The following is a 22,163-nucleotide window of genomic DNA, read 5'->3' as shown; positions in this document are numbered from 1 at the left end:
TCCTCAGTTGCCCCCCTTGAATGAGTCATCTGTTTCCTGCAGGTTGTCTGAGTCATTTATGGAGTATGACAGATGTATTAGTCTCCTACGGCTGTTGTAACAAATTATCACAAACTCAGCGGCTGAAAACAATACACATTTATTCTCTACAGTTCTAAAGGTCAGACATCTGAAAGAATGTGGCAGGGCCGTGCTCCTTCCGGAGGCGCGAGAGGAGGATCCATCTCCCAGCTTCTGGAGGCTGCAGCACCCCTTGGCTCATGGCTCTAGATCAGTCTAATCTCAGCTCCTGCCAGCACGTTTCCGCCTCTGATTCTGACCCTCCTACCTCCCTCGAGTAAAGACCTTTGTGATGTGTCTGTCCCAGCCCCCTCCTTCTATCTCAAGATCGTAACTTAATCTCGTCTACAAAGTCCCTTTGGCCATGTGAGGTGATATTTATTCATAGGTCCTGGGGGATTAGGGCGTGGACGTCTTTCGGAGGCTGTTCTTCTGCTTACCACAACAGAGTTTTCAGGAAAGATGGTAAATCTGGTTTTGTATTTAAGATGCTTTTGGGACTCAGAGGAAATACAGAATGGGTTGTTTGAGCGCTGAATCTGGAGGCCTGTTTTGTTTAGCTTTCGAGATCTGCCCTGTATGTGGGTGATACTGCGTTCCAATGTTGGAACCAGTGTGAAATCAAAGCATGCCTCATCTTCCATGTTTGGTTTTGCTAAGCCCTGTAGAAACCATCCAAATTCTGGTACCAGCTGTTAAGATCATCTTAAAGACGGTGCTGTTCCTCCTTGAGTCTGTCTATATCTTACTGATACAGACCCTCTCAGTTTTATCGCCTTGTGATTTCTGGCAATGGTGAAGCAAACCCCAAGTGAATGAGAGCATCATTCAGATCCAGTGACCTCCCGCACAGTTGTTTTGAAGACTTGCACATGCCACTCCTTTGTGGAGTTCTGTGTCATCGACAACAGAGAGATACATCGTTAGGAGCTAAGATTAGCTGGATTTGGAAAACTGGGTGTCTTTACGTCGCAACAACTTTCATAGGCTTGGATTCTAAATTAGTTTAACTATGACTTCAACTTTTATTATCTCAATGTTTTTGAATTTATACATTGCCTGATTTTTGTGTTGTTTTTTTTTTTTATGACCTAGTGATGGAATAATTTACCAGCCTGTTGTCAGATTGAGGACAGTAAAGATTCAAAAGCCCACGGCAGCCCCTGTCGCATAGAAAACACATGAAAACATCAGCTCCCTGGCTGCGTTTCCACTTGACCCTCATGTATTACGATAATTACACCAACAGCAAAATACTCGTTCTTAGTAAAATTCAATTCAGTAATCCCTTATTGAATATATACACCAAGTAATGGCAGTCACTGAAGCAGACACAAAGATGAATGAGATTTACAGTCAAATGAGCAAGGCAGGCGAGAGTGAAATGCCCCTCACAGAGCATCTGTAAATCCCTCCCTGCGCCCAGAGCAAGGTGACGGTTTTAGGATAGCCCCCCGGCTTCCCCGTTTGATATTCATGATTGCATGCCTGGCTGGGTTAGAGGCGCTGCGTGGCCACACAGCAGAGGACCCGTGCTAACCAGGATCACGGGGAAGAAAGTTCTCACTAGCTGAGCTCATCAACCAGCAACACCCAAACTTGCCCTGGAAAGTGGTACTGGTTATGATCCTGACAGAAAAGAATATTTATTAAAATGAGAGACTCAGTAACGATTGCTGGATTCCATAAAGAATTGTTTCAAAATCCAATACGATGTATCATTAAGTAATATCTTTTATGTGCAAGGCACTTTGCTTGGGTGGGAGGGATATTATACAACTAATAAGTCAGGGAAGAAACAGTCTTACGCTCAAGAAACTGGCAGGTTAGTGGGGGAGAAATAAGTCTTGAGAGCAACTAAGGTAGAACGTGACAAGGGCCTTAGGGCAAGTGCCATGTGGTGGGCTTTGAAGGGGAGAGAACAGATTTGGTTAAATGGGTCAAAAAAAAAAAAAAGACATGGAGGAGACAGGGCATTTAAAACAGACCCTGAGGAAGGAGCAGGCAACTATTAGCTACATATCACTTATGCTTTATAATTTATTTATTCGATTTTGCCTATCTCTTTCTTGCCTTTCTGAAATTATTTTTAAAAATGAACCAAGTAGTACTTTATTACTTTATCATAAAACGCGAACAGAGTCAAATACGAAAGTCACGTTACTGTGACCCATTTCAACTCCTCCCTCCAGAGATTAATAAATGTGTATTATTTCAGAACATTTTTTCTACATTTACTTACAGATATTTGCACGCACACAAATATTTGAAAAAAAAATGACTGACGCTACTACTGATACAATGTTACATGTCGATTATACTGCAATAAAGCTGAAAAAAACATAGTATGTGAATGAAAGATGGGGAGAATATACTTTATAAAGTGGATTACTTCTTGCTGGCAAAATTAGGAGTAATTTTGTAATTCTGGCACTTTTCTCTATTTTCTACAATAGATATGTTTTTTAAAAAAAGAATTAAAAACATGATCGAAAAAACAAACAAAACTAAAACAAAACACAGTCAGGAAGAGAAAAAAAAAAGGTTTCTCTTTTCGCAACCGTGGAATTCCTATCCTGAGTTCCCTTTCACGGGATCAACTAGGGTCATTCGCCTGCTCCTAAAGCTCGTGGCAGAGGACTGCGTCTTGCTGCTCTGGAGCCGGTCGCTGAGGCAAGGAGGGTGGGACTGTGGCGACCGCCTGTACACACTGGGCGCGGGAACGGTGCCCCGGGCCGGGTGGCTCGGACCCGGCGGTGGGACGGGTGTCTGAGAGCCAGCCAGGACCCTGCCCTTCCAAGCCCCCTCCAGTGTGCCCATGCCGCCCGTTCCCCCGCACAGCAGCCGCAGGCGCCGGCGGGAAGAGCAGCCCTGGGCCTGGCTCAGCTCTCCCGCTCCCCCACGCAGAGGCAGGGTTTTTGTCCTATTTACTCGTTCTGGTGGTCGTGTTAGTGTCGGGAAAGGCGAAGCTGGAAACGGATTTTATCTTACGTTCTTTATTTCCGTGCGTGAGTCTTTAGGCTCCAGCAACATTCATTAAATAAAAAGACAATGAGGATGGAGCACGTTACTGAGATGCTCGGGAGATGGAGGCCTCGCCTCCTGAAGTTGGGAAGTGCGTGTGTGTGTGTGTGTGTGTGTGTGTGCACGCGCGCGTGTGTGTGTGCTTATGTGAACTTGTGACAGAGGGGGAGGTTGGTGGCTGAAGAAAGGCAGTGAGAGAGACGCGTTGAGAAAGAGAGAGAGAGAAAGAAGAGGGAACGAGGAAGGCATCTCATCAGAGACATGCATCTCCTGGTGCTACGACCGGCTGTGGCCGTCATTCCAAGCTGCCGTCTGCTTCGTAATCCTCGGCCGTGTTCCTTGGAATACAGACGTCAGCAACCTTTTCTCACTTATGCCTAATGTACGCCAAGAGCTACCATCTAGAGAGACTCTTATGCCATTTTTCTTTTAGCTACTGCAAGAAAAGTCTTCCTTTTCTTCAAATATTTGAAGAATGGACTGCTTTAGTGTTAAGCTAATAGGAAGTTTGTCAACTGACCAAAGAAATTCACAGTGGCAGGATGTAAATTTCAGACATGTATTTTTTTTTTTTTTTTTTTTTACAAAAAATAGAAACCTTTTTCCATCGATTTTCACCGGACTAAAAATACCAGTTTCAACATGGTTCTGGCTAGAAATTATATGTAATTACACTATTACAGCAAAGCAAGAACATAGGAAACCCCCACTGATCACATAGGGGGAAAACTTATAATAAAATGTTGATCTAAATTCCAGATTATGTCAATTAAGAAGTGTTTCTGTTTCACATTAATTGCAGCAGCAATTAAAGACAAATCATGGATGACTTGTCTTTCCAAAGAAGGCGGGGGGAAAATAGATCCATTGTTATATACAGAAAATTTATCGTCGGTTGGGGAGAGGAATTCCAGCCAGCTCCCTAAGTATACTCTAATTATAAAGGCCCGGGCAGGTTATGCTAAATAAAAAATTATCGAAGACAGTTGTTGAAGAGCAGTAGAGCGGACTTCATTCAGGAACAGGGCGGGGTCAGTGGTGAAAATGCAGTAAAAGGCACCCCGGAGGGTAAGGGGGATTCTGGCTGAACCAGCCTGGCCACATTTCTGCAGAAGGCAGACGGGGTAAAAAAATGGCAGAGTCGGCAGAGTCAGGGTGGAGAAATTTGATCCAAAGTTCAGGCGGTCAGATACGCAGTGGAGGAAAAGACACTTTGTGTACCGGATGTGCGGGAGCTCTTCCTTCCACGCCAGCTCCTTCTCGGACCCTCCAGGAACCAACGGGGTGTCCTATAATTCAGTCCTGACACCGACTGCCTCGAGTTAGGGCAGACCCCACGGGTGAACCGCTCAGTCCCACAAGACTGCCGCCATGTCACACGCCAGGCGAAAGTCCCATGGGGTCACCTGTTCTTGGGACCAAATGGCTATGAATCGGGGGTTCCCATGACTCCTTCCTGGCGTTCGATGATTCGCCAGAATGGCTCGCCAAACTCAGGAAGCGCTTGGCTTAACATCACTCATTTCTTAGAAAGGACACAACGTAGGAACATGGAGGAGGCACAGAGGGGAAGGGGTGCGAGCTTCCATGCCCTCCCTGGGGGAGCCACCTTCCCTGACCCCATCACATAAGGACTTTGTATGGAGGTTTCATTACACAGGCATGGTCGAGTGAATAATTGGTTATTCTTGGTTAACTCATCCTTTGGCCCCTGTCTTTTCCTGGGATGAGCTGAAAGTTCCAACCCTCTAATCTCACGGTTGGTTCCCGTGGCAACCAGGCCCATCCTGAGGCTCTCCGGGAGTCCCCAGCCCCCAGAACTCTCCTGAGCGTACAAAAGACACGTCACTTTGGAGAGTCCAGGGGTTTTAGGAACTGCATACTAGGAAATGGGGAGAGAAACCAAATATATATTTCTTATTATATCACAGCAAATATGCATTTCTTATTATGTCCTACTAAGGGGGAGGACTTTTTGCTAAACTTACCCAGAAGTCTTCTCTCTAACACTGGGCTAAATGGACTGAGGCCAGAGCCCAAGGGCGAAGCCCAGTCAAAAACAGGACTCAGAAGAGCATGACTCAAGTTTGGTTAAGGGCAGGATCTTTGTCACTTGTTAACTGGCACTTGAGATATCACTGAAAATAGAATTCCCTGTAATGGGACATAATTCCATGCCCTACGGGGGCGGGCCAGCCACCATGTCAGCCTCGGAAGCACCTGGCACCGGCCCTGGCACACCGCAGCTGCCCAGCAAATACTCATCAAGTGAACACATTAAAGCTTACTTTCTAAAAACGGCCATCTTTTTTTTTTTATTATTGTATATAAGAGTCTGCGGGTTCAGTATTTCTGCGATCGAACTGGTTGTTCATCGAGAAATCTTTACGGCTTCCCTATTCTATAGCGGCCTCCTCGACAGGCACTGGGCCCCAGAAGGTGAGCGAAACCGCGCGGCCGGCCTCGCGGGTTTGCAGACAGGCGTCGAGCGCACCGCTCCGCAGTCACATGTGGACTCGGCCGCTAAGGGGAACCGCGCGACGCCGCAGATGTCAGGCGGGCGCGGGCGGGGCGGGGGTGGGGGCGGGAAGGGGCGTGACCTTGTCAGGCGTCTGAGATGCCGATGCCGAGATGCCGAGATGCCGTTCCAGAGGGGCTGGTCCACCGTCGCCATGACAGCAATGAAGAATAAGCCGGGTTATGGGACAGAGCACGCGCGAGGAGCGCAGGCAGGTGCTCCAGAGAGTGCTGGGGTGGGGGAGGGGGGGTGGCTACATCATTTCAGACACGCACAGAAGGGTCTGGATAATAAGCTCCTGATGGGACCTTTCTAAAAAGATCTCCTTTCCCATGGTGTTTCCAATAATATTTCTAGTAGATTTACGAAGTCTCCGTGATTTTTCAGGCGCTCATCTAAGTGCCTCTTACTTATTTTAAGTAGGAGATTCTTCTACTGTAAAATGTTTTTAAAGTTTACTTTTGCTATCTCACAAGTTTTGTGATTATGGTAGTGACAGGTGTCGTGGGTTCTTACCCTGAGCCTGTTACCATCTGTCCACCTCGGGGCTGCCCTCTGGAGCCAGGCTGCCTTCCCCTGGCTCTCTGTCTCCTCATTTGGTTGTATTTTTAGCAGAGCATTTGTGTGGCCTTTCATTTTCCTGTTCATTTATTTGTGTGTTTATTAACAATTTTTTCTCCACCGGGGCACAAGCTGTACGTAGGCAGGAACTTTGTCCATCTGGTCCGCTGCTGTATTCCAGGTATTGGAAACAGTGATTGGTGCAAGGCATGTACCAAAAATATTTACTATATAAATTGATAAAAAGTTTAGAGAGATACAGTAAAGGAGAAAATGACGTTTTTTCTACCAAGGTAACCTGGCAATACCTCACTATGTGGGAGCTGCTGTTTGAGGAAGTCAGCGTGCCCCAAGCCTAGAGCTCCATCCCCAGTTCTCTTCCCACTGGAAACAGGAAAAGCACAAAACAGGAAGTATGGGTGGGCTTTTGGTGGCGCATTGCCTCTTGGGAGTTGTAGTCCACAAGAGTAAAGTATAGGACTGATGCGAGATTTTTTTTGTTTTCCCTACATTCTCGTGTTTTAGAACATCAGAGGCAGTGGTTGGTGTACTCACAAATGGTTAACTGTCTGCTTTTTGGAGCAGGAAAACAAACACCCTGGTTTGTCGCATCTGCCAATTTCTGTGGTGTAAATACTACTGCCGTAGCCAGTTTCCAGCTACTGACATGAATTCACTGGACGTGGAGTTGGGAAGCTGTGCGCGTAGTCGGGTCTCATAACCCTATACAGGCTGCCTCCAGCCCCTCACTGGGAAGGCGTAGGCACCCTAAGGTCTCACGAAATTCCGGATGGCTTATATGTTCTGAGTGGGAGTGACTCCCTCCAGACGGATGGCTGTGTCCTATGATCTCGCCCAGGTGCTGACTGAAGCCTCACTCCGCCTGGCTGATGGAAACCCCGACTTTGGACCTGCTTGTGCTTTTCTCAGGGTCTCGTCCAGGACATTCCACAGTGCCGAGATGTGGTGTGTGGAGGGAATGCCTCTGGTCCTTCATCGAAGGAAAGATGCACGGACGCCCCAATGCCTGCTCGTCCCCTCGGCTCGGGTGGAATCTCTTGCCAGCCTTGACGTCTACTGAAAATAATAACCGTGCCATCACGCTGTGGCTCTTGTGAGGAGTGGCCAAGTTCTATGCGATCGCGATATGAGGACAGCTAAACGAAAAGATTTTCCTCCTCTCGCCGCAAAAAAGCACAGATGCATGGAACAACATAATGGCCATTTTTAGTACTCAGAACTATAGTGGTGATTTTCAGATTTTCAAAGCCCATAATGATGGGCCTGAATCTTTGGCTATGTTTTAGATGAGAACAATCAATAAACCACCAAGAAACAGCTTTACTGTGATGAGCATGCAGTTCCTTTATAAACAGGAGAAAATAGACTCAAACGTCATGATGCACAATTTTGTATGTCCCATGGGATCTTAATAACTGTGGGACAAAAAAAGGAATAGGAAAAAAACATTTGAAGGAAATGTACCCAACTGTTAATCGTGCTTGTCTTTGATAGTGAAAATATTTGCATTTTTTTCTTTCTCTTACTTTTTTTTTTAGTTTCCAAACTTAAAAAAGAAAAACCTAAGCATTACTTTGGTACTAGAGAAAAAATGATCTAACTTACAAAATCAAGAGAACAAGGAAACAAGCCACGTTCCCATCACCACCAGGCGAAAGCCAGAAAAGGCTCTCGGAGATGGATGCTGCTTTGAACTCTAGTCCGGGGGCCCGGGGAGGCAGGACAGCCTCTTAAGTTCTGCTGATTTGCCCTGACCGTCGCTACCTGCCACTCTATTGCAGAAATTGGCAGCTGCTGCCAAGACCATTGGTTCTGACTCTCTACCACTGTAGGGCTTGGAGGGGTTTGGGGCTGAGCTAGGAAGGAGACATGGCCACAAGATGGCAGTAGCACACACAAGCTTTATCCTGCGATGATGCTTTGACAGGTTTGCATGAGAGGAAAGCCCCTCGGGCAGGATTTTGTAGGATGGGAGTCCAGGGGGAGAGGGGCGTTGGAGGGGGAGCTTACATGCCTAGGTGAGAGCAGAGAGTCTCAGGGTCAGAGAACTCTAACGGTCGGTGGGGCTTAGAGCCTTATAACTACAAGGCTCTATTTTTATCAATAGGTAACAGCTGTGGGGTAAAGTTTCACAGGATATGCAAGAAAGGCAGGATCTAAATGGCTAAATTTGCCTGTTCGGGCAATTTTTAATTAACTGGAATGCTTCCGCCTGCAGTGAAGAAATAAACACGTAGGAACTGATACACAGAGGGCGTCTTGGGTTCATGTTCTATGCAGTAAGGTACCACCAGGACGAAACAATTCCTTTCGGGTGGGGGTTTATGAGAACAGGTGTGCATGGTCTGCCCGGCCTCTCTCAGAGAGTCACGTCTCCATCCTGACCTCCGAGGCGCCAGCACCAATGCATTTCCAACCGAGGGACTGCCTCGCCTGGTGCTGGATGCTTCCCCCCAACCTGAGGGGCAGGCTCAGGCCGTGGTGGCAATCAGAGTGACGCCCATGGCCTACGGCGCCCAGAGCTCTCCACTTCGCAGTTAACCCCAACCCTCCACAAATAAGTCAGGGGCACGCACACGCGGGCCTGGCCTTTAGCACTGGCAACAATGTGTTGTCTAGAAGAAATGCTCAGGAGAAAAGGACATACAGAACTGGATAAGGGAAGGGCGGGAAAAGATAAACCCGTTACGTATAAACCAGGAGAAAGCAAAGGTAGAAATGTCCGTATCCGATGAAGTAGAATTAGAGCAAAAAGCACCAAAAGGAGCAAAGAAGGATGTTTTATATTTGTGTGTCCGTAAAAGCCACAGTATAATAAAAAGCTACATCTCCTACAAACATGTATGCACCAAGCCCTACAACCTCAAAATCTAAAACGTCACAATCGATGGAATGGCAGAGAAATAGACAAAGCAACAGTTTTGGAGAGTTTAACACACCTTTTCCTGAAAACAATAGATTAAGCATGCAAATTTAATAATAAAAAATAATAATAATAAGATCTTCACAATACCATTAAAGAGCTTAAACTATTAGATATATGTAGGACTCAACACCAGAAAAATGTTCTTTTCAATCACATCTAAAACGCTTAAGAAACTATGCACGTTTTTGATCCCACAGGAAGTTTAGACGGATGACACATCACTACAGCAAGAAACTTGCACCAGAGAACCCTCAGGTCCTTGCAGGCTCTCAGTATTTATGATTCCAGGATTTTCTTTCTCTTACTCTCAAAAATAAGTATGAAGAAGGAAGGAAAATGTAAGAACACTATGAGAGAAGGAAATAAGGGGTCCCTACTTTTTTTGGGGGGGTCATGGGAGTCTCCTCTGAGTTTAAGCAGAAGTGACCATTTGCAGTGTAGAACACTAAGGGAGATATGGTGGGTTAAAGAAACTAAAGCACGATGACACTTGTTAAATACGGGAAGGCAGCCTCTATTCGGAACCCTCGTGATGAGCGTAAGGACAGCTGCGGTGGGGTCGTGCAGTGGGCGAGAGAGGTCAGAGTCGCCTCAGAATACAGCACGAGGGCGGGGCTTTATGGTCAAGGGGCAGGTGGGGGTCAGTGGATGGAAAATTACTAAGAGGAAACGTTCTGGGTAACAGGGTTTCGGCTGAACTGCCCTAACAGGATGCTTGCTGAAGACAGGCCAGGTGATCAGATGTCACTGTGTGTGGGGGGGGGGGGGGGGGTTAAAATGAGGATCCTGATCAGAGATCAAAGGTGGGGTTTCTGGTTAAACCCACTCAGCCGGGTTCTTGCCCAAACTCGGGTTTTCAAGGGAGCGCACAGATAGGCTTAGGAGAATGTTCAGGAGTCTTAAGTTGGGTCAAGCAAGATTTTTGTCAGGCGTGGCGGGTCGGAGGATGTCTGTCTGCACCAGCCTCTGAGCAAGAGACACCCAGAATGCAGTGTCACCCCAGCCTGCATGCTCCCTGCCGGGCAGCTTCCTGCGGGCAGGGCAACCCCGCCTGCTGTTGGGCTGGGCTCGGCCATGCGATTGGCTTTGGCCAACAGGGTGTTAGCAAACTGGATGCGTGGACGGGTTTCCGCCTGCAAATATGCTTCCGCCGTCGACCGAAGAGATGAATGACCAAGGGGGCCCGCTACTCCCAGGAAGAGGACCAGACCCCTGCGGTGCAGAGCCACCTCTGGCCAAGCTGAGCCCGGGCCTGCCGAGCCCCCAACCGACCCACAGACCCAGCAGCTGGGTAGACACCGATCGGCGCATGCCTGAGCAGAGGTTATTCAGACGGTTGTCTGAAACGTAGCAAACCTGGGCTTGAGTGTGGGTGATGTTGACCTCCAGGGCGCTTCAGGTCACACTGTGGGAGTTATTACATCTGGTTCCAGAGAGTTCCAACACCGGGCAGAAGCTCAGAGACGGGCGTTGGGTACAGGGGGCGAAGCCAGTGGGTCCCCAAGAAGAAGGACTGGGTAAGCCATAGAAAGGCCTCGGGGATCCAGCCAGGTGGAGTGGGGATCGGCGAGGCCAGCTGCACAGAGAAGCTGGGGGGCAAATCCAGGAGCCCGCAGGAAGCTCCTGCCACCAGCCGGAATAGCACAGAGGGCCCGGGCGGGGGCGGGGGTGGGGCCGGGGCAGGGAGGCCGGAACTCCGCAGCTCCTGCGTGCCTGAGGGACAGTGTGACACCTCGGGGGGACTCGCGTTCGTAGGCGCTACGCTGATTCAGGTCACACGGCCAGGCCATGTCCGTGTCCCGCACTGCGAGGGACGGATGAGATCTCCAGTGGCCATAGGGCTCAGCCTCCAGGCGACAGCGTCAGGCAGGGCCCGGCAAGTGGCGAGGGGCAGACCGAACGGAGCACGATCGCCTTTTATGCGGTCGACGGCAGCGTCACAGGCATCACCTCTAACCTCCCCCATCCTCCCGAGAGCAGGCACCGACGCCGCGTTTTGTGGATCGGGAAACTGCGGTTCCCACAGACCCAGTGACCTACTCAAGGTCACGCAAGCAGGAAGAGGCAGAACCGAGGTCCGAATCCATCGCCGCTCAAGTTTTGAACTTGGCCCTGTTGGAAGAAGAGCCTGGCCCACACTGTACGCACTCAGACTCTGCGGTCCGGGCTGTCGTGGTTTTTGCTTTTGCCCTGTAAGGATATCCGGCAAGTTCGTTTTGCTTGGCTTCTGTGCTCACGAAGTACCTTTCCGTTTGGATTTTGTCGTCTCATACAGACTTGCTGATAGGATGACCATAAATGTATTCAGCGTTTTGAGGTTTCCTTCTCTGTTCCTTGTTGTCAATTTGTAGGTTGCCTTTCTCGAGCGGACTCCGGGTCTTGCTGAATTTAATGGGGATGTGACTGAGCAGCTCCGGGTGAACCGACCATCCGAGATTCTGGGCATGGAGTGGACCCCAGACCGGGGGAGCCCAGCCACGTGCTGCCGCTCAGGAAGACTTCGGGGGCCCCTCCTGGACATCCGAGCCTCGCGTCCTCCAGCCGTGGAGCCCCACGGCCAGGCGGGGTGGGCGGCCCCGCGCTGGGAGCACACGTTCCTAAATTCCCCGATCTTCCTTTCAGGTGAATAGCGACGGGCTTTGGGGACAAATTAACACTGGCTTCCTGCTGTCATTAGCTACGAATGCTGAGGGCAGAAAAATATCAAACCATAGGATGCTAATAGAATTTTTTTTTTTTAAAGCAGTCTCTGTATTGCGATTACGAATCTCAAGATTGGCACTCCCGGGCCCCGGGCGCGGCAGCTGGTGCCACCTGGACCGTCGCGACGGCCTCGCCCCTCGGGCGCACGCGCCGCGGGCCCCGTCCTGCAGGAGGGCGATGCGCTTGTTGTGTCTGGAGCACACGTCCGCAGCCCACATTTTCTGTTCCAACACATGTTTTAATAGGTTTTGTTTTATTTTGTCGGCTACTAATTTAAACACTTGCACTGCTTTATAGCCAGTGATTAATTCCAGGCTCCTCTTCCTGTGGGAATTACTCAGAGCTCCTCTGGGCACTGGGCCGCATCACTCGGGGTGACTCACCTCCTCGCCATGCCGGGGCCGGGAGCCAGGGTCACCCCGCCGGCGCGACAGGAAGTGAGTGAGCGCGGGGCGAGCGGGCGTCCACGACTCCGCCGCGACTCTGAAAGGAAGGTTTTCTCATAAGTCTTTTTCTTCCAAAAACAATAGACATAAAATCTCTCTCTCTCTCTCTCTCTCTCTCTCTCTCTCTCTCTCTCTCTCTCACTCACTCTTTCACTCTGCTTGGATTATTCATTGAAATTGTCTAAACCTAGAAATGAACTTGGGAAAAAAATATCATTTTTACAATGCTCCGCCGTACCACTCGGGAATGGGCAATCTCTGTTTCGGCTCCTCTACAAAAGGCTCTTTTTCGGCTCCCACTGCAGCTGTCCTCGGTCTTCGGGATTCTTTCGTGGGACGGTTCGTGTTTCTCTAGTGAATGAAAATCTTTTTCTACCGCGTCCTCTCTCTCAGGATTTGGGGTACACGGGAAAACTTTGCCGGGCATTGATTTTGTCCGCACGCTTTGGCGAATTCTCTTCTGACAGGCACGATGTTGCTTGCGGTGCACTTGGATGCACAGGCACACGAGCGATCGTGACCATGGCTGAGATCATTATCGCACAGTCACAGCGGTAACATGACCCCGACGCCACACAACGCCCGGCTTCAGTGCCTTGGGAACCCACAACCAGCACCCGGAAGCCGATAGGCCTGCAATGAATCTTTGTTGGATGAATGAATAAATTAGTCTCCGTGGCCTTGACTCTCATTTCCTCCTGATTTCCCTGAGGGCCTCAATGCCACAATGACCATGGCTCTTAAGAAAACTATTTTTAATTTGTGAGGCAACAATTTTTTGTGGTCCTAGTTTGCAAAGAATTATATCTAAAAATGGGAACTGAATATATGAAACGCATTTTCAACTTCTTTTGAAATGCCCGTATAGCTTTTTCTCTTTTAAAAGATTGATGTGATGCATTACCTAAATTTCGTACCAGCCTTCCATTCTCGGGATAAATTCTATTTATCTGTGTACGTGCATATGAATGTTCCGATTTAGGATGTAGGTGCATAACTTTACATTCTAGTCAAATAGGAAACTGACTGACTTACAATTGCCATATCTGTGCTACGCTGGTTAAAAGTTGAAATCAGGTTTATGTGAGCATTTTAAAACCAACTTTTCTTTTAAATTCTCCCTGTAATTTGTTTAAAAAGATACTGGAAACCAGAGCCTTTACAGAGTAATTACTGAAAACTGTAATACTCTGTGGTTATTGGCCCTGTTATTTAAATTTTTCAATTATTTAAAAATTTGCACAAAATGTTTCTCTTCATTGACATTTTTAAGTTTATTGCTGCACAGTTTTGCTGAGTAGACTCATCTTTAAGAAAGGATGTCATCGCTCTTTTTATGACAACTTAAATTTCTAATTTGATTTCTCTGCATTTTGGATCTTTTAAAATTAGGTTTAACAAAGGTCCGCCTGTTTAAATTGATTTCATAAAAGGAAGCAACACTTAGTTATATTTATGAATTTCATCTTATTCCAATTAATCAATTTCTGGCATATTTCTTTTATTTCTCTTCTCCAGGTCTCCTTAGCATTAATTTTGTTTAAAAACAAAAATGGAAAAAATGAAACCTGAGGTGAAGTTTTCGTATATCTACTTTCTGTCATGCCCTTTTTAAAAAGAGCGACTTTCTCTCTGATAATCTGTCATAGTGGCTGTGACGCGTGTTTTGAAATGGTGTGGTCTTGTTTTCAATATCCAAGTAGCCTACAATTTTATGTTTTTATTTACTTCTTAATCTTACAGGTTTTTAGGCAAGCAACTTACATTTTTATTTATTCTTAAATTTTTGAGTGAGTTTGGTGCTTCCTTTTGAGCCTATGTTATTAATTTATAAGTTTACTGTATCATAGTTAGAAAAAAAGTGTTTTGTGAACTTCTTTGGGGAAAAATATAAGAATTGTAGAAGTGGGTATATTTTCAAAATTTTAATGGATATTTGAAATAGAAGGCTTGTAGAAAAAGATTACAACATGTCTATAAATTTCCCCTATTAATTACATTGATCAAATCTCCTATGTTAACATTTGTGTTCAATCTTTCGGACTGACAGTATTGTTTGAAAATCTTATCTTTGCTTTTCTGTAAAATTTTTGCTTTATGAGGCTTAAGCTAACATATAAAGCTTTCCCCCCATTATCTTCTCACACTGGATTGAGTTTGCGTCCATTAAAAAGTGGCCCAGGTTGTCTCATTAAATAGTATTTGCTTGTAATTCAATTCCTCTGCAATTCTATTTCTATTTCTTTTTTAAAGGTGCTAACATCTGCACGTTGTATATTTGCTCATCCTTTAATTTTCATCTCCTTCTTCCGCCTTTAGGTATGTTTTTGTAAGTAGCGTGTTGGGGAGAATCTTGGCGTTTTAATAAGCGGGCTTGATCCATTTCTTGTCCTGCTCTGCTTTTTTTGTGTTTCGTGCTCTCAGCTTTAAGGCCCCTCCCTGCCCCCTTTCTCGTCTGCCCTTTGCTTTGGAGAAATATGTTTAGCTTACTCTTATCTTCTGACATGGCTTCGAACTTCGACGTTCTAAATTTAATCCTATCAGAACAGTGCTTTTTTTCCAGAGTGAGTTTGGCAGAACATCTGGCCCTGCGAGATGCTCCGTGGACAAGAGGTCTGTTGTCAGACATCACGAAGAAGATGGCATGCTCTGTCCCCCCTTAGAGATGCTTAAAGCCCAGCAGCACAGGAAAGGTTCTGATAAGTCCCGCGCTGGGAAGGAAGAGGGGCGGGAGGAAGCGCCTTTCTTGTTCCCCAGAGTTATTTTTAGGAGGGCTGGTGCCACTCTTCCAGTCTGAAGTCCTCAAGGAGATGCTTCCCCAAACGCGAGTCAAACACGACTTTCTGAGCCTGTGCTGGTTGGAGGAGGGAGAGGCCCAGTGCGGACTTTCCTCTCCCTGTAAAGCATCTGTTCTTTGGACCCAGCCCCGTGGCTTGGTGCCCCTAGACGAAGAAGAAGGTGTGAGCCCCGGAGGAGAGAGGTTTGCCGGGTAGGGTGGGAGATGCATTTGACCTAAGCGAGCCCCGCCTGGGGTGCGAAGGGGAGAGGGAGGCAGAATGGGAGGAGGAGGGGAGGAAGGAAAGGAGGGCGCGGAGGTGAAGGCCAGGGCCTGTGCACCCTGCGGGCCACAGGCATCCAGGGGAAGGCCGCCGGAAGTTCTGGAACATCCCACAGGCCGCCGGAAGTTCTGGAACATCCCACAGGGAGAGCGGGCCAACCCCGTGGGCGAGGCTGGGGCTGAGACCCCGAGTCCTCACGGGGCACCTGGCCACACCGAGCGAGCCTCAGGCCTTCGCAGCAAGGTCAGGGTAAGAAGCAGGGCCCGGCTCAGAGGCCGGAGGGGGTCCCGAGCCTGGGTCAGAATTCTGTCTGGGAACAGAGGGTACACTCGAGGTAGGACACCTGGGGTACAGGTGTGTAAAGGAACTACATCAAAGGGTATCTGAGGGCAGGGGACAGCGGGGGACAGTGCAGCATGGCGAGCAAGGAGAGGGAGTGGTTACTAAGCCGGACAGGGCGGCTGCACAGAGAAGGATGACCCCCCGGGGGCGAGGCATTCAGTGAGGGACCAGGCAGTCCCCGGGCACCCACGGGGAGGGAATCAAGGGCGCGAACGCCCTGGCCTCCCTCTCCTCCCGATCCCACCTCCTGCAATGTCCCCGTTTGCCAAACCCAACCGGTAGCACAGGGCAAGGAGACCTAGGGAGGGGGTCCACACGGGACCCGGAGCGGAGAGGGGAGACGGGGTGCCCTTGGACGGCCACTCCCGGGGACAGCCCCGGGCGCAGGGACCGGCGTGGGCTCCGGACCCTCCCGCCTCATGCCACGGAGTTAAGCCCACTCTCCTCCCTTCCCAGAGGTCATCTTGCTGGGAAAAGGGGGCGAGGAGCGCCGAGGGAGAGCCCCAGACGCCCAGCGTCAGGGAACGTGTGGGGGTGCCCCGCCTCCTCGTCCCGCCACCTCGCCCCGCCCCAGAGGACGGGCTCAGAGCACCCCGGGGAACGGCCACGGAAAATAGCGCGGGGGATGACCCACGTAACTGCGAAGCCCGATCCCCAAGCACGTTACGTGTGAACCGGCTTTAAACACTTACGTGTTTTAGCGGCGGCGAGGTACTCTGATGAACCGCCTTTGCGATGGTGCACGCCTCGAAACAATTCCCGTCTCCCTGGCACGAATCGGCATCCGCGTCTTACGGCCCACGTGCCCTGCACTTATCTGCCTTTAATGCAAATGCCGAATCACGAGCACCTGACGTGAGCAGGCTTCACGGCCCCCGCCGACGGAAACCCTGGGCAGGCCCTGCGATGAGGTCTGGGGGAGGGGGGGTGGCAGGCGCATCGGGGTTGGCCTGCGTGCCCAGAGGTGGTGGGGCAAAGAATCCGCGAGCGTTTCCTCACAGGGGTCAGTGCGGAGGAGCCCACAGCGGGAAGACACCCAGTCCGGAGAGCACCCTCATCAGAGAGGAGCTGGAGGCACCGCTGGATTCCCGGGTAAGAAACATTCCGGGATGGGGGCAGGATGTCTCCAAAGAAGCTAGAAATTCCCCCCCCAAAGAACACTCACAAGAAAACGATCCAGCCTGAACACCTGCCAATCACCTTGGAACACCCTTGCTCAAATGACTACTTCCTCTCACAGCTCTGGAGTGTGTGTGTGTGTGTGTGTGTGTGTGTGTGTGTGTGTGTGGAGGGGTTGGTCCGTGGGGTACGGGAAGGAGGGGAAATACAGAAGAAGCAGCCCAGCCATAGTCCGGGGGCAGCCGCTGCTCGCACAGGCCTGGGCTGGGAGGAGGGGGAGGGGCTGCGTCTTTGAATGCAGCCCTCAACTCCAGCCCCTGCGTGGACTGGACATGCTAATGCCCATCAGGGGCCCATGCGTCGCCCAAGAACGGCCAGAGAAGCCAAGCGTCTTCCCAGGTTTTCATCCGGGCAGGGACAGCCCAGGGCCGCGGAATTCGTTGGGCGAGACCTCGGCAGCCGTATCTGCTTGACTCTTCCAGCTCTCTGCCCCTCGAGCCCTGGCCGTAAGCCTTCCACCTGTACGACGTCATTTAAGCTTCGCCGTCTCCCCGGGAGGCAGCGGTCGCATCTCCTAGACAAGGAGACTGAGGATCACAGAGATCAAGCAATTTGCCAAAATTTACCGAGTGAGTGATGATGCGTCTGCAGTGAATTAAAATTCTTAACACGATCCAGCCGAGGAAGGAAGTCGGGGGTATAGATACACAAGACCGGCCGTGAGTTAATAACTGTTGAAAGCTGGTGGTGGCAGATGGGGTTCATCATACGCTCCTCTCTACTTTTTCATACGTTTGAAAATTCCCATAATAAAAAGTCAAAGATGTGTTGAACACGTGAGTTCTAGCCGAAGGCCGCCTCCCGGTGCCGTCCGCCTCCAGCCACGGCCCCGCCCTCTACCCGGCCTCGCTGAAATGGCCCGCGGAAAAGTGGACCTGGGGACAGACCCTGAACTCGTCCCCTGTCCCTGTGTCCTTACCCTTCTGGGACTCCCCCCTTTCTTTTCTCTAAAGGTGATTGGTATAGAGGCAACAGGGAGGATCCTCCCAAGGACGTGACAGAGGAGGAAATCAGGTTTGTCCCACCAAGAGTGAAATTCACTGCGCGATTCCAGGGAAAAGATCTGCAAAGCCGCTCGGCAGAGGCGGGATGGGTTCTGAGCCGTTAGAACCCAACGCTCGTTTGTCTAACTAACAGGTTTCAAGGCCGTGCGCCTTTCTTCTCCATAAATGCATATCCTTTCTGACGGCCATCAGAATATTCCGTAAAAAGGGGTTTGATCGCAAATGCTGAGCGTCTCGGGCGTCTGTGGTTTTCAGCCACTGGGGGTCCTTGCGGTGGCTTTCGTAGTAGTTTATGCACCGAAGGTTCTGACTTTTACTTTTTGTTGGCGAGAATTGGAATGTCTTTAAGATCGTCTTTGTGAAATTGTCACGATCGTTCTTTGGCGTTCTGACACACGCTCCTAAGTGTGAGAGAAAGGGCTGGAATCGGGGTCGCTCCGTGTCCCCCAGGGGTGCGTGAGCACCATCCATCACCTGGCATGCCGATCGGGACCCAAAGGTTACGATCCACGGTGTAGACGCCCAGCACCTGATCTCCGTGTTGAATCGAACACTGAATCTTGACGTTTCTGCTTAGAACAGAAATGCAGAGATCGCCAACTGGATTCCTTTGAACAGAAGTCTGACTTGGAGGAAGTCGGACGTGTGAACAAATTACCTTCTTAGGCCATAAGCTTTCTCAGGAAAATTGCCGCCGAGAATCCTAGCGGCACATCAAAGGCTTGGTTTGTTAAAAGATATCGATGATGAATGTGCGTTGGATAAAAGGTTTATGGTTGGGGTGATTTTATTGATTCGGGTCTGGCTGGTCTCATGGAAGCACAACATTATTTTCAGCAAATCGATCGCGTCTGGTTTGAAAAGGCTTTGCGCTACGTTTGCCTTAAATTATGTTTAAATAATTGATCGCAGCGCGTATTTGTTAATGACCTTTAACTGAACTGTCATTTGACCGAGGCTGGGCCACAGGGATCGATTTCGTGGACGGCTCATTCGTTTTTGTGACTTTTCTAAAAATCCTTGGTGTTTTCCTCTGTTTCAAGCCTCTATGGGGCGTGTAGTTCAGACATCAAGGATTCTGGCTTATTTTTGTAAGTTAAAATGGAGTTTTGGTGAGGGGTGGGCTTCTCCCTTCACAGCTATAGAGAGTCCACGCGTAGGCGCATCGTCCTCCACCGCTGGGGTCAGAGGCCGAAACTCCAGGACGAGGAGGAGGAAGCAGGACTGTGCGTCCCCGACGGCACCCATCCCCCTCCTCCCGAATCCAGGCCTCGCAGAGCTTCGGTGACAACTTCCGCCATCACTGTTTCCTCCCGTCGATGGACGGGTCTCTGAGGCTGGCGACCCCTGGGGGGGCCCCGGTCCAGGGGCTGTGAAGTCCGGAGAGTCCCTCTGCAGCGGTGGAGGCCGTGGCCGTGGCCGGTTGGCCCAGGGCCTTCTGGAAGTCGGGGTGCAGGTGTGAGTCTGGGCTCAGACCAGCGGTTGCAGGAACTGGGCGGCCCCGGCCTCACCTCCCGTCTGTGGGCTCCCCCAGGCTGGCGGTGGCAGAGACACCCCCGGCAGGTGGTCTGGCTGCCCCCTGCAACCTCTGCGCCAGGAACGAGTCGCGGGGGCTGTTAGGGACCCGTCTCTGCACCTCCCCGCCCCCACTGACACACTCTAGCGGTCACACCGTGCCCCCGGCTCCCAATAAACACGACTTCGGCCTCTAAAGCCACAACAGAGATGGAGCCGTCTTTGTTTCTTGCCCTCGCCCTGACCCCGTCGCACCTGTTTACGGTAAAACTGCTCGTCGGACCTCCGCCTCCAGGCCTGGTGGCGTTCCTCTCCCTCACTGACCGTTTATGGGGGCCTGGGGGGAGTACGGTAGGTGACCGCGTATCTGTTGGCATCCTCAGCGAACCTTCAGGTTCTAGAGACCCGGACCCCAAACCCTGAAGTCCAGGCGGGCCCCGACACTCACGGGCCAGGCAGCTGCCCAGCGGCCACTTGTCTAGTGTCCTGCCTGGGGGCCGCAGAGCCCCCGCTGGGCAGAGACTCAGGCCCCCAGCCCCTGCTTCCCCCGGAGCGTCTGCCTTTCACCTCTTTGAAACGACTAGCTCCAGGAGCTCTCGGTGGCTCCTGGTCCCCCAAGGCGAAGCCCCTACGACTGTTTCCGCCCCCGTCAACTGAAAGAGAGGAGGAGCGCGGAGGGGCCGCTTAGGAGGACTTGCAGGGCCAGGCCGGAAGGAAGGCGCGGCTCGTCTCCACGTCCCACTGGCCGGGACCAGTCCCATGGTCTCCGTCACCGCAGGGGAGGCTGGGAGACTGGGCCGTAGGGGCGCCCGGGGAGATGAGGCAACGGATTTTGATGGACAGCTGTTTGGCCATCTACAAGAACAGGGTCCAGTGGACAGTAAGTGCTCGATAAATGCTTGCCGAAGATGTGGGCCCGGCTAAGAATCTGAGAAGCTCATGTGGTCCTAGGCAGCCCCAACTTGAGTACAGTCTTCAGAAAATCTGTCAAAAGTCGTTGATGTTCTGCTCACGGTTGCTATGCGTCTCACCAGGCTCAAGGAGGTTCCACTGAACCCTCATCATGTCCTCGCCGTGTCTTGGTTATTAAGCTACGGGCTAGGGGTCCCTGGTGAACAGCACCGGGCTCTGGCCTTCACGGCCCTGACGGTCTGAGCATCTGAGGGTATCTGGGGATTTTCCAGCTCCGTTCGCACGGGAGAGCCAGAGAATATTATCTTCATGAGCAGCGTCACATCCTCAATGGATTTATCTAAAATCCTTTAAATGCAGAACCATATGCGGACATCCTCGATGGAATATTAATCAACATTTTTTTCCTGGGCTCCAAAGCCCTGATTGAAAACGCATCTGTGTGAGCGGTCTTTTTAGGAAAATTACATATCTCACACTGAGACGAGGAAGCAAATCTTCCCAACCGCTGTACCACAGAGAAGCAGAGAAGACAGATCATCCAAACGAGAAACAGAACGGTTTTCTCCTGATGAGAACGCAGGGCTGGATCAAAACCTCCGCAACGTTACGGAGGTTTTCTCTTTCCTGTTTCGGCGAAGGGTCATGTGAAAATACCCCGACGCCTCGATTGCTGCTTCGTGCGGATGAGAAATGCTGCCCGACAGAGCTGAAAGTCGTCGTCAGCACCTCTCACAGTACCCGTCCCCGCTTCTGAAAGGAACTCCGTTCTCAGGGACAGTGTGGACGTGGGATTGGAGAGTCGGGAGGAGGGCGCCACGCAGGGGAGGACGCCGGGCTGGCCTCAGGGACGGCCGGGGTGAGAGCGTCCCTGCTCCGCGCCTCTCTGCACAGACACCCCTTCGGGCTAGCCACGTGAAGCTTCGGCTAGCCAAGCACTTGGAGGCCGTTGGAAGAGAGCTCCGGAACGCCTGCTCCTCTTACTCGGCTCTACGAAGAGAGGAGTCGGTTCGCATTTATGCCTCTCCTTGGCATCCACCTTGGAACGGGCAGCGTCCCACGTAGGTGACGAATCGTAGGGGATGGCGTGGGAGCTTCTAACTTTGGCTCGTGCGGGACGAGATGCGCACACACCTAAACCCACGGATCTACTGCTCGCTGAAACGGAGTTGTCTTTTTTTTTTTTTTCCATTTTCTTTCATTCAGGGATCCAGTTCGATTCTGTCCAAAGATTCTAAAGTGCCATTCTTCATTTTCGTAGCTAGGTTCCCTCCTTGGCCAGAGGAGAGGGACAGGCAGGGGAGAAGTATTTTATGGATAAACTGGATAATATTACAGCATCTAAAAGATGCTCGGGCCGGAGCTGAGCACGAAGCTCAGTGTTATCACCTCTCGGGCCGGAGCTGAGCACGAAGCTCAGTGTTATCACCTAGGGAGAGGCCTCGGAGTGCACTGACCAAATGCAAGTGGCCGGAACCAGGTAACGGGAGGTTCAGCGCAGAGTCATAATGCAAATTCTCAACCAGAGAGGTCGGGGCATGAGTACAGGGTGAGGACAGGCAGGTGGGAGGGTCGGCTAAAATTCGAATGGCCAGGGATGCGGCAGATGATGCCTGCCTACTGGTCTCCTCCCCAGCGCCAAGCAAGTGGGCAGCATTGGGAGGAGCCTTCTTGCTCCAAGCTGAGGTCTCAAGGGACCCTGCGTGGTTTCGCCTGCCGCTTTGTGCCATGAAGAGGACGAACCCTAAGCTGCCCAGTGGTCTGAGTGATCTAAACAGAGTCAGACCCAACCTGCAGCTTGGAGCTGCCCGACCAGGCTCAGTGCAGCTCTGCTGGCCCCGTCCTCGTCCTTGTCACTTAGCAGTGCCCTAAACATTTGTGACGCTCAGGGCA

The 22,163-nt window shown here is 50.7% G+C and overlaps 1 long non-coding RNA gene across 1 annotated transcript; it reads left to right on the top strand.

Moving 5' to 3' along the window:
• Positions 1-12,367: 12,367 nt before the first annotated feature.
• Positions 12,368-19,560, top strand: LOC118613744. Its single transcript, XR_004955774.1, has 2 exons — positions 12,368-16,571; positions 16,662-19,560. It is a non-coding gene; the product is annotated as an uncharacterized LOC118613744 (long non-coding RNA).
• The last annotated feature ends 2,603 nt before the right edge of the window (positions 19,561-22,163 follow it).

This window comes from Rousettus aegyptiacus, unplaced genomic scaffold (assembly GCF_014176215.1).
Source record: "Rousettus aegyptiacus isolate mRouAeg1 unplaced genomic scaffold, mRouAeg1.p scaffold_m13_p_2, whole genome shotgun sequence".
Lineage (NCBI taxonomy): Eukaryota > Metazoa > Chordata > Mammalia > Chiroptera > Pteropodidae > Rousettus > Rousettus aegyptiacus.
Note: the sequence above shows the minus strand (reverse complement) of the source record. Positions and strands in the feature narration are given on the sequence as shown.